The sequence below is a fragment of the Manis pentadactyla genome, chromosome Y, assembly GCF_030020395.1.
Source record: "Manis pentadactyla isolate mManPen7 chromosome Y, mManPen7.hap1, whole genome shotgun sequence".
Classification (NCBI taxonomy): domain Eukaryota; kingdom Metazoa; phylum Chordata; class Mammalia; order Pholidota; family Manidae; genus Manis; species Manis pentadactyla.
The window spans coordinates 33,871,088-33,890,408 of NC_080039.1; the positions used below are offsets into that span (position 1 = coordinate 33,871,088).

The 19,321-nt window shown below is 42.2% G+C and overlaps 1 protein-coding gene across 7 annotated transcripts in view; it reads left to right on the forward strand.

Annotated features, from left to right (window-relative positions):
• The window catches only part of LOC118935962 (neuroligin-4, X-linked), a 236,585-nt gene that overhangs the window by 24,387 nt on the left and 192,877 nt on the right, over nt 1-19,321 (forward strand). For 3 of the 7 annotated variants that reach the window (XM_036932663.2, XM_036932667.2, XM_036932661.2), the window contains exons 2-3: nt 2,639-2,807; nt 5,388-5,471. The exons of 3 other annotated variants lie outside the window; for them this stretch is intronic. The gene's annotated coding sequence lies outside the window, so the exon portion shown is untranslated. The remainder of the gene's footprint in view (nt 1-2,638; nt 2,808-5,387; nt 5,472-19,321) is intronic. One more of the 7 variants, XM_036932662.2, reaches the window with a different exon arrangement.

Sequence of the window (19,321 nt, forward strand, 5' to 3'; positions counted from 1 at the left end):
TATTAAAGAGCTGTGTATTTAGCAGGTACTGGAAGAAAAGATGCTAGTAATGCTCTTATCATTTAGGAACTTACAAGGGATTTAGGAGCTGTGTCCCAGGAGCTAGAGGCAGAGGCCAGTACATGTTTCTTGTATTATTTCACACATATGCCTGCCTTATCCTGCACACAGGGCTGGGATTCTCTTCCCCTCACTCCCTTCTCTAACTCTGACATGCATAATCAGTGCTTCTTGTCGGTACACAGCAATTTCCGGAAGAGCCAGCCTACCTGACGCTTTGTGAATCTCCACAGTTGATGTTTGTTGTTGTTCAGTTTACTTATCTGCAAGAGGTATGAAGACAGTACCTACCTCCAGAGATGTCTGAAAAATGCAAAAGTTCATGAAGCCTGTAAGCTACCTTAAACTATAGGCACATTGTAAGCATTGAAGGCAGGCTCTTCATATTATTTATCTGAGAGCTTGGGTTCCTCCTTCAAAGTTCAACATGTTTTATGAGGGATGGCTTTATATTATGATTAGATTAAACCCCAAATTCTTCCTGCTGACCTATGTGGCTTTGCACAGTGAGCGTCTGCCCAGCACCCAGCTCCATCCCGCAGCATTCTGTCATGAGTGCTTCCCTGGTTTACCAGTCATCTAGGTTTTGTGACCCAACTAACCCTGATTAGGACAGTGCAAAGCCACTGCCCCTGCCTGGAGCAACCAGACTTCCCTCTCCCCGCTTAACACGTGCACTCTGAGCCTCAGGGCTCACCAAAATTGGAAAGCATTTTTATTTTTTGTCTATGTATGTGTGTGTTTCTCTGTTTTCCTGCCTTCCCTTAAAATGTGTGTCTTACGCATCCAGCGCAGGTGAGCCACTCTGTGTGTCTACTTGCTGAAGAAATGAGGGGTTAGTACGACAGTCCATAGATACTCACTGAGTGAATGAGAAAATTACATGGTGCATATTACAGATACGTATTCACAACTAAACCATCACTGTTTCCTGAGACACATCGCCAAGCCAGAGCGTGTATGACAGAAGATCTTTGAGCATTTAGTCCATCTGCTGTAAGAGGGAGTTGTCTTTGATGGTTCACTTTGTATTTAGAAAACTGCCCTGATTTGCTGAAAATGTATAGGTCATGCAGTATATGACGTGATTTATTTCTAAATGTCTGTTTAGCTTTTTAAAATCTTCTTTGCCAGTGTTCTTGTCCCCAGAGTTCCTGTAATTCTTTTCTGTATTTTTTTTAAGATGCTGTCATAGAAAAGCTTTGTCTAATTTCCCATTCCACTCCATGCCTAGAAAATTGAAACTGTTACATTTTAGGAATGTTAAGGATTTTGAAGCTTCATCATTTAATGTCTTAATATTAAAGCTATATGTCTGTGCACCACTCTGCACAGTTCACTGCATGGATATCTCTAGTACATTTAAATTTTGTTGTAAAGTTTTGGGTCACAATTAGCAATGTGGGCAAGAAGAGAATTCCTTGGGAGTGCGTTCCTTGGGATTTTTGGAAAGAGGTAGTGTTGTGTAAAACTGAGTATCTATATTATAAGTTCCTCTTTTTGAATTTGAAAGAGAAATTTTTCTCTTCATTTTTTTTTTCCTGGGCTTTCATAATGCTAAAAATGAAACAATTTGAACATTGTATAAAATGGGGAGCAAATCCAAGAAAAAAGCAGCTGTTTTATTCATTGTGTATCTTTTCAAAAGTGGTTATACTCTGGAAGATTGCTCTGAGTGAGAGATGGGAGATGAGGTTCGGGTTAGATAAATAAGGTCACTTAATGTTGATTCAAGCACTTAGGTACACATCTAGAAATATCCAGGATGACCTCCCGAAACCTAGAGATGAATTCTCTTCTTATCTGAATGAGTCTTATTTTGTATCTACTCAAGAAATCTACCCAAATTGAAGTTCCTCCCATTTTTGTTTGAGAAATTTAGCAGGTCACAATGACTCAAGAGAAAACTATGTGCGTAACAAGTCTAGGGACTTCTGTTTAAAAAAAAATTTTCTGATTACCCATGACATCTATTTAGGTTTTCAAAATAAGTTGGTATTTTCCTGTTTTTCTATGTATTTGTGCTGGTCTAGGTGCAGACATGAGTGAGGAATGATGTCCAGCCCCGGGGACCCCTTAGCTGTGATCTTGGCGCAGGCGTCTGGGGGGAGAGCCCGCGAGTTGTTTCCACCTCGTGCTTTCTGTAGCCTCTACTCTGACAAATTCTGCTCTTCTCTCCCTCCTCCTCCGTGGTCCTCTTAATGCCGGCTGCTGAGACTCTCAGAGCTGCTGTCTCTTTGCAGGGCGGTGGTGCTCTTTACTTTGGTACAAGAGCTCATGCAACTATTCCCAAGTCCTGGCTCTGCTGATGCCCTGTTGCACGAGACCACAGGCTCCCTGCAGGCAGGGCTGCGTCTCATCCATCGTGACATTTCCCTTCCCGTCCTCAAAACTCACTCATGGTCTGTGCTCAACAACAACCCCTGTGAAATGAAGTGACTTGGGGTTTCTAGGCAGTATTTATTGGAAATTAAGTACATAGGAAGAAAATCAGAGTAGTACCATATAGACAAGTCAGAGCGGCATCATTTCCTTCTTTTATGAAAGCACTTATATCTTTATTACCTAACTGTTCCAGGTATCTTTTGGACCTACTACCCGGGGCAAATTGGAATGGCTGTGAACATCTCTATGGACCCCCAAACCTTCTGTTGTAAAGATGAAATTATATGGAGAGGTTCCCTTGAGACATTGTCCTAGTGTGGAATATATCATTCTCAGCCCCCGCGTCTGATATTCTTCAAAAGGTCAGTGTGCTTTCACTACTGGATTCTCTGGATCTAAGATTCTGTTAAAATGGTTTAATGACTTTATGGGAACGTTTGCTAATATATCAATGAGTTAATAAATACTAGCTTGGGGCACCTTTTCTCTGTCATCCACCTTGACAGTTTAAACATTGATCATCATGGTTATTATACGTTCTAAAAGGTTCTTTTATATACAAATCAGTGCCTTTTAAGGAACACCTACAAGCAACTGTGAATTTAATACTTGCTTGTAGGTGTGAGCCAAGACAGAGCACACCTTTACACAAGATATATGTGCTAGGGTTTAATTTGTATGTGAAAACTTAGATTATAAAATATAATTTCATCGTCATGTCAAAGCAATCTGCTACCTGTAATGACGTCTGTCTGCCTGAAGGCCTTGTATAATAGGTCATCCAGTTCAAATTTAACACTAAAATCAAGAAATGTTTTAATCGAGAGAATTTATTCTTTAACCTTTGACACATCTTCTTAGCTGTGTTTTATAATTGAGTTTCACACACTGAACGAAAGGCTTTATCCCATCACGGGCCAAAGCGAATCATGTAGCAGAAGAAAAATGACAAAAATGGAAAGGCAATCTTTGAACAGAGGATGTTGGTGATCCGCATTCTGTCTTGGTATCAACATTAGCACCAAAGGCGGATCAACACATGGATGTGGTGGAGGACCAGGGGCCTTTCTCAGACCTTCTGTACTTTGTAAAAGTTTCTTCTATTAAAAACAAAACAAAATAAAACAAAAACAGTCTGGAAGAATGTTATGTTGTGCTTTCACACATGAACGGTTGTCCTCTAAGAAGAAATTACAAATATTTAGAAAGCATTTAGCCTTATATGATGTGACTATTTTGTTCTGTCACATTTTAGGAATAACCAGTTTTTAAAACGAAGGAAATACACACCAAAATGACGAATCATTCTGTTTTGCTTGTGTACCTAAAAAAAAAACAACAACAAAAAACATTTAAAGCAAATCAACCAAGCCAAGATACAAACAAGAACTCAAACCTAAAATCACGATTAAAAGACGTTCTCCTTTACCCTGTTTCAAGAAAAAAAAATGATGGTCAGTCAGACATCAGGCATGCTAAATTTTGTACGTCTTTTCTGAAACACACATATACAGTCAACTTTGTAACTGTGAGTTTAATACTTGCTTGTAGGTGTGAGCCAAGATAGAGCCTCTGATCCAGTCACGTAGAAATGGGGCTGATTTCAAAGCTGTAATATTAATACAGTGTTAAAAGAGCTAATGTCCAGTCGTTACTTATGCATCACTCATGCGTTAAGAGACCGTCATGCATTGATAATAAGTTACCTCTCTTTCACTGATGAAGAACGTTTCAGGTGTAGAGTGGGGACCAAGGGTGTGGGAAGGTGTGGCATTCATTGTCCCTCACACAGCGTATTGGGGTTGATGGATCCCAAACCCCTGGATTGAGTCCCAGCCCCCCACCTCGCATCACAGCCCTGCGGTCTGGGGCTAGTTAGCTAATATCACTCTGATTTAGCTTTTCTCGACTCATGGCAATACCACTCCTACGTACCATTTATGCTTTGCTGAGAAAATAGTGTTGAGCATTCAGTATGTTAAATGCTGACCCACCACGTATATGTGAGATAATATAACTATTATGATTATATGATTATATTATCATATGATACATTATGATTATACCTGTTCAATATGGTGAAACTTGTCTTTGAAGTCAAGACAGACTTGGGTGAGACCATCTGCCTCACAGCTTATGAGCTGGGTGCCTTCACATCTGAATCCCCGGTTTTCTAACTGCAACACAGATGTGAAAATAAGCACTGTGCGTGGCTAGAGATGAATGATGTGACCTATAAATTCACTTCCACAGATAGGTTTCAGTCTACAATGTTTGTGAAATATGTATTCATAACAAAAGGGGCTAGTTGTTTTGAGCAATTGAAAACATAAGTCTGCCTTCCTACAGTTTAATAAAATGCTGGCTCATTACCCATGAGACCCAAAGACTTTCTCTATTGGGTGTTTATACCTTTATCTCCTGTTCATTTTGAACTCATGGCTGTAGGGGAAAAAAAAATCTCTGTAGGCTGAGGATTAGTTCTTGCAAATGATTTCTGAAACACAGATTGGCTGTTCTCACAAATTCAGTTTTGCAAGGATTTAAAGTTCTTCATCTAAGTAAGCCAGGTGGAACATAGACATGCACTAAATTGCTTGTGATCGTCAATGAAAATTTAACAGCGCCCGCATTGGTGCCGATGCCATGTGCATTGGTCTCCCCTCAAACTGTGTCTACCTGGGCTGAATTCTCCAACTGTGAGTGGACCAAAATGGATGGATGTGGAGTCCACATTCAGCCATGCCTGGCAGATGTCCTCTCACACTTAGTTGCTTGGCTTATGAAAGACCCTTTTAAGAATCCTTTATGCTGCTGCCCTCTAGTTCTTAAGTACCCAACAGAAAGCTTATAAGGACCGTGATATCCATTCAATGAAGCAATAGTGCCATGTCTTTTCTTGAGTGAAGCAATATGTCTCTCTTCCTTTTTTATTTTAATAGGGACAAATGTGCTGAGATGGAAAATAAATCGAGATTTCCATGGAGGCATTGTTAGAGGCATCTTCTTAGAAGGACCATGTAATGGTAAGGATCAGAGATAATTACTAACCTCTGCTGACATATGTTAGATGCATTTGTGCAGCCTGGCTCAATCACATCTACAACAACTTTCAGATTACTGGGGTGGGGAAAAATACTTTTGCATTTTTTTGAAAATTGATTTGGCGTAAGTGTAAAGCAGCGATTCCAAGCTCAAGAGGAGTGCATGGGGTGGCATGTGTTGCAAAGTTAAGGATTTTGTAATTACTTGTTCCTCCAAATACCCACCGTGCAGAGTATATGTTATAAATTAGACATAACAGACAGAGAGTATCAGCTGTCTGACTCACCTTGTGTAAGTCCCTCTGATATTGACCCTCAGCCCCATTAGTTACCGGACACCCCACTCTGTTCTGGAGTAAGCATCTCAAACTACTGGGGTATTGGCTGGCCTCAGCCCCTGCAGAGTGGGTTCCCAAATGTTGGATGTGTGCTTGTAGTGAAGGACGACGGCCCACTGACGCCCCAGGATCCTTTATTCTATGTAGAAACTAGAAAGAGAACAGCCGGAAGGAGGGAAAAGGGATAGAATAAAAGTACAGTTGTGAACATATGTGAATGAAGGTATTTCAACAGTTCTGAATCTGGACCTCTCCTCTCCCCCACGCTTAAATCTCAGAAAGGACGTGTTTTAATGTGTTTCAGGTAAATAGTTATATCTTTTCATGGATCAGCTGTTAATTCAAGACCTGCTGAGGCAGTATTTATATTTCCTAAATACTGGTTATTTACCAATTTTCTTATCAATTTGAGTGTCATAGTTTCCAAGCAGTGTTCAAAATTTAGACGACAAATGGCTTTTGAGCATCTTTTTTACCACTGACCATGACATTTCTGTATCTTTACTCCATCTGTAACAAATATCTATAGCTTTCCTGGGTTCTAGAAGTTTCTCAAGCTTGTGTCCTTCACTTAACATTCTTGTTCCAATCCACTTGATTTCCAAACTCTTCTCCACATCGTGTGCCATAAAAAAAAAATGCTAGGTTTCGTTTTTTTTCAAAGATAATTTATCATTATCAAAGAAAGATTGATACCATTCCCTTTTTTCATATGGACATTTGGTAGGTGATCATAGATGACAAAACGATCGATGGAGGGCTGGCTCTGTTTTATCTTGTACAGAATTCGCTGTCTTATTTAAAGGACTGAACATACACACGCATTTCTCAGTAGCACACACTGCTGAATCTTCAACAACAACCCCGTAGACAAATCCCTTTGTCCTCTGAATTCTGCAGCTGTTTTTTTTTTGGTGTTTCTGCTTTTCTGTTCTTTCAGCTTCATTTTCGTTCGTTAACCTGGAGGAGCATTAATAATATAACCAAGGCGTGAGGTCTTGGACGTATTCCGCTTTCTTTTTGCACAAACAGCCTTTGAAACAGCAGCCCCAGACAGCTGGGGTTGTGATCATTCCAGGAACCGTACTGCAAGAAACGCCCAGTTTAATATAATCAGGCTGTCCTAGTTCTAGGGAGAGGCGGTAGGCATAGCTCTGGCATCGGGCTCGGAGCTGGACACGCTGCTCATCATCACAGGTCCCATTATGAAACACAAAGGGTGCTTGATATATAAGTGCGCCGTCAGGGGAAGGAAATGAAACTTTGGGATCTAGAAACACCTTATATTGTTTTACCGTGTACCCTGGGGCTCAGTCTACATCTGAAACCCCGGGGTGTTGTCGGCACATTTCAGCAGGAGTCTGTCTAACTGCTTCTGCAAGAGGGGGAGTGCTTTGGAGCGACAGTTTGGGGTGGCCCTTGATGGGGTGGCTGATCTTAAGTCACATCTTCCTATACTGTATCCCAAGAATGGCTTGGTCGCATGGAGAGCTCATGTAAGCTATGGTGCATTCTCACTTTGCTGTTAAGGACCTAGTTCCTGATGATCATCAGGCTTCTGATAATGTTTAAAGACTGGAGAGGTATTTCTTGGTTCCCATTCACTATGAAGAATCTGTAATTATTAGTGAAGAAAAACAGCTGCCTAGGAAGTGCAAATCGTCCATGCAGCCTGTTTGATGCATGACCGTTTTAACCTATGCCAGGTGAGTTGCATGTTCCATACAAGGTTGACTGAGCACATTCTGGTTTTGTAACCCCCCTTAAGGGAAATTCTTAGCAGTGCGTGTACATTGTAGCCTGGGATGGTCTTGGTGAACTAAGGCTAGCAAGTCCTTTATTTGTATTCCAAAGATGGCTTTGTTCAGTTCAGATCTGATGGCCAAGAAAAACCCCTTTTGTGTCACCCCTGAAACTGTAATTTTAAAAGAGGATCGAGAGATGAACCGGGAATTAGGAAGTCACTATTAAGTGGACCTGAATTTATTAGTATATGGAGGATCTTGAGGATCATGGTTACGTGAGGGGCTAACAGATTTGAATATTGAGATTGTTCATACTCAGTTCTGAGCACATTCTCCATATGAATCTTTTACCAAGCATTTTGTGATTTAGAGGGACCAGAGTAGTTAGAGCTATGTGGAACTGCAGTTTGGATATAGATTTAAATATAATCATTAAAACATACATAAACATAATAAGTAATTAAGTAATAAATGCATGAAGTCTATATTGTTATATATAATATAAATATAATCATAATATAATATAAATATAAATCATTTATAATTGATCCTTCCTGATCCTTTTTCTTTTAACTATTTCTCAAACCTTTAATGTTTCCCTTGCATCAATACTATACTAGAATTTTTTTTTTTCCCCCTACTTCAACCCTTCTTTTCTGCCAAAAGCATATATTTTGGAATGGAAAAAAGGCGGTATCCACTTGAATAGATTGTCTTACCTTATTTGCAACTTGTCTATGCATAAACTAATTGGCTTTGCTCTCTGGAGGACATAAGTAAATAACCTTTGGGTCCATGACCATGGGGTGCCCGTGCTGGCATAATGTGAGTCGACTGTGGGCTGTGTGCCAGTCACCCGTTTTCATAAAGTTTTAATGGAATAAGCCCACACCCTTGCATTTAGATTTTTGTGCATTTTACTTTTTGACACTCCAGTGCCAGAGCTGAACGATAGAGACCCCAATGGCTTGCAAAGGCACAAATATTTATTTGACCCTATGCAATGCATGTGTTTGCCAATCCATACAAATTGGTGTGCATTCTGCCACCACATACATGCTTTCTTCTTAGGAATTCCATGAATGCATCCTCACAGTCTCGTAGGAGCGGGTGTTTGTAACTTGGAATCTGGGATGCTTGTATCCATGGCACTGGGAACAGCCTGACTGCTGGTACATGTGCAATAGATGCACCAGGGGGAGAATGGGTGGCCAATAAGAAAACAGATGTGATGGCCGCTGACACACACCAATGAGCGGGGGTCACCTCTAGGTCTCTCAGTGATAGATGATGATTTCCGTTGGGCTCCTCATTAGGCAGATGGACCCTGGGGAACACTCGACTGGTTGCACCATGCCTCTGCCCAGTGGTTTCATGATCAGGAAGACGCAAATGCTTGACAAAGCACCGGCAAATATTGTGGTGGTTATTCTGCTTGACTAAACTTTTAATGAAGTGCATGTTATCCAGCGAACACCAGGAAGTACGCTGATTCTGGGTCGTGTGTCTGAGACTCTGGGGGGGAGGTATTTGTAGGCACACGTCCTTGAAGTGAGTAATTAATATCTAGAGGGAATGGAGTGTTCTGATTTCCTCTGCTAGGTTGTTACATGTCACACTTGGCATGCCGCGGTCGTACATATGACCAAAATATATTTCCGTGGTCGATAAGGAAGGCTTTTTAGCCTAAGAACATTCCTTTCATATGCTCCACTCACATCCCTTCCCCTTGCCACACGGACTGCTGAGACATACCTCCCCGTTGTGTCCCTGGCTGTTTATGTCAGGGTGACACGGGGTGACGTGGGGTTCAGCGATGCAGAATGTAACATAGTGTCCGATTATGATGCACGTTGACAGTATAATAAGCCACGTGGAAATGGCTGGTGCACCGGACTTTGCAATGTCCTTCCTTGTACGCCGTTGGATATTAAAGCAGAGTCGTGTCACTGTTCTCTGTACCTATCACAGTGCATGGCATGTCGGAGTTTCTCGGGCCATGCTGGGTAAGGGTGGGTCAACACGCTCCATCAGAAGTCAATAGGAAGCAGGACGAGCCCGCTCTGGAAACCAAGAGCCGTAAGGTCTGTGGCTGACTAAGCAGCCCAGGCAGGCGAGTGATGCTGGACTAGTCCTGTCACCCCCTCCTGCCCCTTCAGCTGACAACGAGCCCGTGAGATGACAGTTTTGTCCGACACTGGAAACCACCTTTTTGTGCCTGAAGCCAGTCTCCGAGTGGGTGAGGCTCTTTTCCATTACGCAGAAAGAAAGCCCTCTTGTGATTCTCCAACATTACATGCAGAATATAAAGTTATCTTCACCCATGTTTGCTCTGTTTCAGTAAAGGGGTTCTGACGGCCAATCAGGTACACGTGTGTGATGTCCCCACATGAATGAGTCATTGCTGGGCACCAGCTCAGGTGTGACGTGACCCACCTGTAGATCCCACAAGGCTGGGCTCAGAGCTACAAGACCTCTGCTCCCCACTTGAGATGCCAGTGGCAAGTCCAGGCTGTCGTCTGTCTTGGGACCCACCAGCTGCAGATGGGAGGTGCCAACGACCCCGTTCCTGGGTGCAATTAATTTGCTAGGGCGACTCACAGAACTCAGGGAGACATTTTATTTGATAGATCACTGATTTATTACAAAAGGATGTCACTCAGGAACAGAAGATGGAAGAGACGCAGGGGGCCAGGCATAGGGAAAGGGCGTGGGGCCACTCTCCCCGCCTCTCTGCCTGGTCACCAACCTGGAAGCCCTCTGAAGCCCTCTGCCTAGGTTTTTGTAGTGGTTTCATTACATAGGCGTGACTGGACAAATAAACCACTGACCATTGGAGATTGAACTCAATCTCCAGCCCTTCTCTCCTCCCTGGCAGACTGGCAGTGAGTGGGACTAGGAGTTCCAACCTTCCGATGTGTTTGGTTCCCCTGGCAACCAGCCCCCCATCCTTAGGGGATTTAAAAGCCACCTCATTCACATAACAAAAGATACGTTTGTGGCTCGTCAAAGCAGGAAATTCCAAGGGTTTTAGGACCTCTGTGCCAGAAAGGGGGATGGAGACCAAATACATATTTCTCATTATAAGTCACAGTATCAACACTTCAGTGAACTAAACATTTTATTTTCATCCAGGGATGAATGCATATTATCTTTTTTCCTTGGATTTTGTGAATCTATATAGAGAAGAAAGTAAATGCAATGCCTTCTGGCATTTTCCTGTAAGTAAATAGGAACTTGGTAGCAATGGAGTGCGAATTCTTGAGGGTTTTTTTTCCCCAAGTATTTGTTCTGGTCTCTACATATACACAGAAGCATATAAAGTGTTTATCATTGACTTATCTGTGATTAAGTCTTCTAAAAGGACTACTGTTTTAGCTGCTATATTTTCTTCTTGATTACTTAGAAAATTGAAGCATTCCTCTGAGAGATTTAGTCTTTCCCTTGTCCTTTTAATGGTAATTGATTGGCTTGTTCACATGAGGCTATTCTGGGAAGAAGGTTAAAGTCTGGCAAGGTAATAAACAAATGGTGTCAGATGAATGAAGAGCTGTGTGTGTCCAAGATATGTGTTCTCATTAATTTCTTGCCTTTCAAAAGCTGCACATTCACAATGAAAGTAAACTTTAACATGGCAACTACGTCAGCTCCAGATTTTAAATTTCATAACTTTGGGTCTCATTTATGGTTAGAATTTGCACTTCGCCTTTTATAATCATTAGTTAATTAAAAATCTCAGCCCATTTATTTTGATGAGACACCCTAAGTTGTATTTTTTAGACATTTGGAGCAAATCCTTGTGCAGAAATCAACTCGTGAAGGGCACAGGGGCTGAAAGTCGTCACATCTCCTTCTCTGATTTGAAACCTTTGCCTTCTTGAAAGGACTTGGTAATGCCACGTGGCTCACGCACGTAACCAAGGATCATATCCAAGTCAAGATCCTTAATTTAGTCACATCTACAAAGTCCATGCAAACTCCTTGGCCATGGAAGGTGCCACATTCCCAGGGTCCCTGGGGGCTCAGAAGGCGATGACTTTAGAGGGGTGTCATTACCCAGCCGACCACCCTTGGTATCCCCGGTGTGGTGAGCGCCCACGGATGCATCTCAGCTGTCATCCTCATGACTCTACAGTCATCCCCTCCCATGGATCGCTGCCCTGCGTCTTGTTTCTCCATCTCCTCCCTGGGGTCCTCTTAACCAACGCTCCCCTCGCCCTTTCCTTCTTTGCTTCCTGTTCTGTCTTACGTCATCATGTCCCCACCATCATTTGAAGGAAGCCTCCTCCTCTTCTGCTCTTACTGATGCCGGGGTTCTTGTTCACGAAGCTGAAGAATGAGCTTCACAAACACTCAAGGTAGGAGAGCAAGGGACAGGCTTTTATTTAGAGATAAAGTGAGAGAATAGAGCTCTTGGCTTACGCCAGGAGGGGATAAGAGAGCCCGTAGTGGTGCGTTGTTTAGGGGGTTTTATAGGCAGCTGAGGATTTTTTGAGAACATGAAAAAAACTTAGAGGTGTTGACCTGTTAAGTGGTCTCTGAATATTTAGAATTAACTTCCTCTGATGATGTCTCTCTGAGATACCAGCATCTTGGTCTGGGGGCATATGAAACAAGGCCACCTGCTCAGCCCCTCAAGGTGGGCTGAGGCATTGTTTGCTAAAGAGTAAGTGAAGAATTTCTAACTTCTTAACTTCTTGGGTAGTAAAATGCAATCTTGTCTTTAAGGTGGAATCCTTCCTGCTTTTTACTGTGTGGTTTATGCCTGGGCTTACTTGCTAAATTAGTTGCCCAGTTTGCAAAATCACTACATCAGATCTGAAGGAGGAAAGACAGCACAGGCCTGGGCCTTTTAGTATGCTGAAGAGAACCTTACACATGATTATAAATGGTTAGCATAATAAAACATGTGCTACTCTTCTTTATCTGGGGAACATTAACTGATGTCACTGAAGAATGATTCTTGAGCTCAATGTTTAACATAGAGTTTTAGCAGGGGGGTTTCCTTGCATGTAGTTACATTGCTCTGACTGCAAATATCCCACCCTGCCCCCTCCAGGGGCCCTCACCCTACTCTGACTGCATCCGCGGTCCCTGTCTCATTACGACCCCTTGAATGGGCACCTGGGTCATCACCATCCCCCTGCCCCGCTTGCTTAAGTGTCGGGCTTCTCCACCCGACTCAGAGATCCTGGAGTGTGGGGGATATTAGCCACTGCATCTGCTGTGCCATCTGACACGCGCCCCACCAGGTGGGGCATCTGGAAGGGATGCGTGGCAGTTTGCGTGGCTGAAGACACAGGAATAAAGATAAGCATCCCAAAGACATGTCTTCACCAGCCCACGTGGGGAAGGAAAGGTCCAAGCCGGCAACTGTCAGACGACTTGGAGATGCATGTCATAACCAAAAATGTTATTTTTTCCTCCTCTTGAATGCAGCACTTTCCTGAAGAGCAAAGCCTGTTTTTACTGACTTTATTGATTGGATGATGGGGTTATGGTATATTTTACTGCTGACATATTCCATTTCTGTCTGTGCTTCATGAGAATAAATCTACATTTGGGCACCACTGAAATAAAATTATTTACTGAATTAATATTACCATAAAACAGCAGTGATGAAGGCTGTGTTTAGACATTGTCTCACTACTTTTCCTTCAACCTCTTACCCGAATATTTATTCCTATAATTTTCAAAGACGTGAATCTGTGTGCCGAGACCTGTTACCATAAAGTACTACCCAAGTCATTAAACGCTGGAGGCGTCTATGTCCTCTGATAAAATTTACTAACGTCCACACACAGTTGTCAAAGAAGGCACAGGTTCCCTCTTAACTGAATGGTCCTCATTCTGCAGAAACCCATCCTAATGTTCAAGGGAGCCCTTGATACACCAAGAACAGGATAACTCCCAGGCTGATCACAGACAGCTATTATCTTTGCTGTCGCTTAGAAAGAGAGAAGCAAAATATTGGTCCCTTCTAGCTCAGTATTGTTTTCTCAGCCAAATGAGTTATCTTAGCTTTACTTAAAGAGAAATGTGGGCCAGGGTGGTGGAAAGGTACTGATAGATATGACTCTGCTTCGGGGAAGATCCTAAGAAATTCGGCTTTCAGAATAACATCAAGAAAATAAAAGTGAACATTAAAAAAAAGTGCTGTCAGCAGTTTCTACCTTGTGAAGGTCATGGGGAGATCGACTTACTGACAGTGCACAGCAGCTCTGATCACCTTTTTTATTTTAGGAGAGGCATAGATTTTTTTCATAACACAGTTCAGCTGTTGCTTTCTGTTTATAATCAGAAAATGATTGGACATGTCCCTCATTGCACCTGAACCTTTTAACTTGTAGTTTTGTGTAGTCTGATAAAGGAAGATGCGGTTTAATGCTCTCTTGTGTGGAAATGCACTTTTACTCTTTTACAGGTTTCTTGTTTTAAAGCCTTTCTAACTGGAACTGAATTCCTAAAGCTATCCATCCATGTTTCAAAGACAAAATGAGGTAGATTACTCAAAACTCAAAGGCATAGTAGTGACAGGGTGCTGACTCGTGAGACACGTCCTAAATGCTCTGAAAGGATAGTCGCTGTCTTCTGGCATCAAAAGGTGACAGGAGTAATAAAGGAACATCCTTAAGAGGGAAGAAAAGCCCTGCAAGTGAGCAATAAGCACCTCCTCCTGCATCTTCTTTTGCTCATGACTTGACCATGAACTTTGGCCGGTGTCCCTGTGATTCACATTTGCCGTTCAAGAAAACTGAGTGTTTTCCTCATTCTCTTTTGGACACTGTGCATGACGTTGAATGATATGCATGTTGGTTATGATGGTGGCTGTCATACTTTGATACTTCCTTCACTTCTTGTTGTCTAAGATTATCATATTATTTTTTTAAATGAAATACAGTTGATGTACAATACTGCATTGGTTTCAGGGGTGCAACCTCATGATCCCACTTTTTGATACATTGTGAAAGGCTGTCCACTGTGTGCGGTTATACCTGTCACCATGCAAAGCTATTACAATACTACGATATTCCCCATGCCATACTTTCCATCCCTTTGCTTATTTATTTTATAACTGTACATTTGTCCCTCTTTATCCGCTTCCCCTATTTCTCCCATGCCCTGACCCACTTCCCTGTGGTAACCACCGGTCTGTTTTCCATGTCTATGACTTTTCGGTTTATTTGTTTGAACAACACTATTTCATGTTGTGTGTGTGAACTTTATAGATGCCTCCTGGCGTCTGAGCATTCCTAGCGTTTCCAGAAGCAGTGTTTCATGCTCAGAGGACGGGATTCTGCATGATTAGTCTGCTGTTATTTGATAATTGACTAGAATTAGGAACAAATCTCCATCTCCTTATATAGGAAATAAACACCCACCAAGATACATCATAGTGCTTGTGTAGTGAAAACACCCATGGATGGAACGGGGTGGTGTTGAAATGCATAACATCAAGAGATGGTGTGCCCACAAACGTCATTATATCTCTTGGCACAGTGCCACCCTAGCAGTCTGCCTTGCGAATTCAGCATTACCGATTTGGGTTATCCACCCTAATAGAGGCTGACAGTTATATAGCTTCTCGTCTGTGCTAGAACATTCCAAGTGCTGATATATGAACACCCTCACCTCCACCACTCTGTCTAGGAGGCACCCTTAGCGCTAACTTCCTACAGCTGTTGCAGCGAGTTACTACGGACTCAGTGTCCTAAGACTGCACAAATTCACTGCCTGGCAGTCCTGGAGTTGGGGAGTCCAAACTGAGTCTGGGGCTAAAGTCAGCATGGCTGCAGGCCTGCATTTCTTCTCAGCCTCTTGGGGAGAGTTCATTTTTTTTTTTGCTGTTCAGCTTCCAGAGGCTGCCTGCCTGTTTTCCATGAGTCCTGGCCCCATCCTCCCCTTTCCCACGATAAGGACCCTCTTGATTCCATAGGGTCCATCGGCATGACCCAGGATCATGTTCCCAGCTCAAGGTCAGCTGGTGAACAACCAAAATTCCACCTGCAAACTTGTATTCCCATTTTCCATGGAAGGTAACGTCTGCTAGGTTCTGGGGATTTACACCCGGGCATTCGTGGCATAACATCGCTCTGCCTACCTTACAATTATCATCACTTCACAGCAAAGGAAACTGGATGCTGCATGTTAATCACCTACTCAATGTCATAGGGAGGCTAAGATATGGAGACCCGGGAAGGGAAGTGCGGAGGGCAGCGTGCGAGGGTCTGCAAATATTTATATCAGATCCTCGTGAACCGCAAATGTGTAGGTGTCTGTTGACCTTAAAGGAACGGATACAAAGCAATGGGTTGGAAATCGGGGCTTGGAGGGTGGGAGGCAGAATGAAACGAACATGGGTGGTAAAGCAGTATGGTACCCAAGCATTAAGCCAATTTGATCAATTTTGGAATTGTAGATTTTTTTGTGCGTGGGACGAGCAGCACCAACTTCTTCAAGATCTGAACTGAGAGGTGCTCTTTTTCCCTCAATGGCCTAAAAAATTTACATGATTATCAGAAGAAAAACACCTCTAATGATTACCCAAACTCACAATGGGCAGCGAGTGGAGCATGAAATTTATCAGGAAGGCCGCCCTTCCCCCTTTGCAAACACTATGATCATGGCTTCAGAATTGCATCTTTTGGTTCCATGCACTTGTAAATAATATGTCCCCAAAGCAAATGGAGACGTTCTCAGGAACCCTTTTGGTTTTAAAGACTGTGGCTTCTATTTAAAATATTCAACTGTGCTGATGGAGTTTAAGAATGCAATTAAATTACAAAGGGATTGATTTAAACTTAGCAACCTTTTTATATGAATGCTGCCAAATATCCTTTCATGTAAGAGTGCTAAGAAGCCCTGGAAAATTTAAAGCTCAATTAACACTGAGGGGGTTTTATCGTTCAATGGTTTCAGCCCCATGCCATAGATCACCGTAACACTGCACAGATTTTACATCGAGCTCGTTTAAATACGCAGGATTTGGGAGAGAAAAAAATGGTGTGAATACTGACACTCCCTCTGTCTCCTTGGACAGGTCCCCATTTCTTAGGGCATTTTTTTCTCTGTAAAATGAGAAAAGCAGTGATGGCATGGTTCTGTGGGATAAGGAAGAAAGCCATAACGCTGTTGGCATGGAATCACTGCTGCCAAACGATGCTGATTTCTAGGAGACACGCCTGTTTACTTTTTTTTTTAATTCATTTTATTATCATTAATCTACAATTACATGAATAACATTATGGTTACTAGACTCCCCCCTTCACCAAGTCTTCACCACCACAAACCCCATTACGGTCACTGTCCATCAGTGTGGTAAGATGCTGTAGACTCACTACTTGTCTTCTCTGTGTTGCACAGCCCTCCCCGTGCCCCCCCACATTATACATGCTAATCGTAAGGCCCTTTTTATTTTTCCCCACCCTTATCCCTCCCTTCCCACCCATCCTCCCCAGTCCCTTTCCCTTTGGTAACCGTTAGTTCATTCTCGGGTTCTGTGATTCTGCTGCTGTTTTGTTCCTTCAGTTTTTCTTTGTTCTTATGCTCCACATATGAGTGAGATCATTTGATACTTGTCTTTCTCCTCCTGGCTTATTTCACTGAGCATAATACCCTCTAGCTCCATCCATGTTGTTGCAAATGGTAGGATTTGTTTTCTTCTTATAGCTGCATGATATTCCATTGTGTATATGTACCACATCTTCTTTATCCATTCATCTACTGATGGACACTTAGGTTGCTTCCATTTCTTGGCTATTGTAAATAGTGCTGCAATAAACATAGGGGTGCATCTGTCTTTCTCAAACTGGGCTGCTGCAATCTTAGGGTAAATTCCTAGAAGTGGAATTCCTGGGTCAAATGGTATTTCTATTTTGAGCTTTTTGAGGAACCTCCATACTGCTTTCCACAATGGTTGAACTAATTTACATTCCCACCAGCAGTGCAGGAGGGTTCCCCTTTCTCCACATCCCCACCAACATTTGTTGTTGTTTGTCTTTTGGATGGTGGCCATCCTAACTGGTGTGAGGTGATATCTCACTGTGGTTTTAATTTGCATTTCTCTGATGACAAGCGATGTGGAGCATCTTTTCATGTGTCTGTTGGCCATCTGAATTTCTTCTTTGGAGAAGTGTCTGTTCAGCTCCTCTGCCATTGGATTATTTGCTTTTTCTTTGTTGACGTGCATGAGCTCTTTATATATTTTGGATGTCAACCCTTTATCGGATCTGTCATTTATGAATATATTCTCCCATACTGTAGGGTACCTTTTTGTTCTATTGATGGTGTCTTTTGCTGTACAGAAGCTTTTCAGCTTTATATAGTCCCACTTGTTCATTTTTGCTTTTGTTTCCCTTGCCTGGGGAGATATGTTCATGAAGAAGTCGCTCATGTTTATGTCCAAGAGATTTTTGCCTGTGTGTTTTTCTAAGAGTTTTATGGTTTCATGACTTACATTCAGGTCTTTGATCCATTTTGAATTTACTTTTGTGTATGGGGTTAGACAGTGATCCAGTTTCATTCTCTTACATGTAGCTGTCCAGTTTTGCCAGCACCATCTATTGAAGAGACTGTCATTTCCCCACTGTATGTCCACGGCTCCTTTATTGTATATTAATTGACCATATATGTCTGGGTTAATGTCTGGATTGTCTAGTCTGTTCCATTGGTCTGTGGCTCTATTCTTGTGCCAGTACCAAATTGTCTTGATTACTGTGGCTTTGTACTAGAGCTTGATGTTGGGAAGTAAGATCACCCCCACTTTATTCTTCCTTCTCAGGATTGCTTTGGCTATTTGGGGTCTTTGGTGTTTCCATATGAATTTTTGAACTATTTGTTTCAGTTCATTGAAGAATGCTGTTGGTATTTTGATAGGGATTGCATCGAATCTGTATATTGCTTTGGGCAGGATGGCCATTTTGACGATATTAATTCTTCCTAGCCAAGAGCATGGGATGAGTTTCCATTTGTTAGTGACCTCTTTAATTTCTCTTAAGAGTGTCTTGTAGTTTTCAGGGTATAGGTCTTTCACTTCCTTGGTTAGGTTTATTCCTAGGTATTTTATTCTTTTTGATGCAGTTGTGAATGGAGTTGTTTTCCTGATTTCTCTTTCTGTTGGTTCATTGTTAGTATATAGGAAAGCCACAGATTTCTGTGTGTTGATTTTGTATCCTCCAACTTTGCTGTATTCCGATATTAGTTCTAGTAGTTTTGGAGTGGAGTCTTTAGGGTTTTTTATGTACAATATCATGTCATCTGCAAATAGTGACAGTTTGACTTCTTCTTTACCAATCTGGATTCCTTGTATTTCTTTGTTTTGTCTGATTGCCATGGCTAGGACCTCCAGTACTATGTTGAATAACAGTGGGGAGAGTGGGCATCCCTGTCTTGTTCCCGATCTCAGAGGAAAAGCTTTCAGCCTCTCACTGTTCAGTATGTTGTTGGCTGTGGGTTTGTCATACATGGCCTTTATTATGTTGAGGTACTTGCCCTCTCTGCCCATTTTGTTTAGAGTTTTTATCATGAATGGATGTTGAATTTTGTCGAATGCCCTTGTTTACTTTTTGTTATTATTTTTTATAATTATATGATGGTTTTGTAAAAAATGAAGGCTTTTTTTTTTTTAGAGCAGTTTCAGGTTCACTGAAAAATGGAAAGACAGGAATAGAGGTTTCCCGTGGGCCTCCTGACCCCACCCGTGCAGAGCCTTCCCCCCTTGTCAGCATCCCCAGCAGGCGGGACGCTCGCT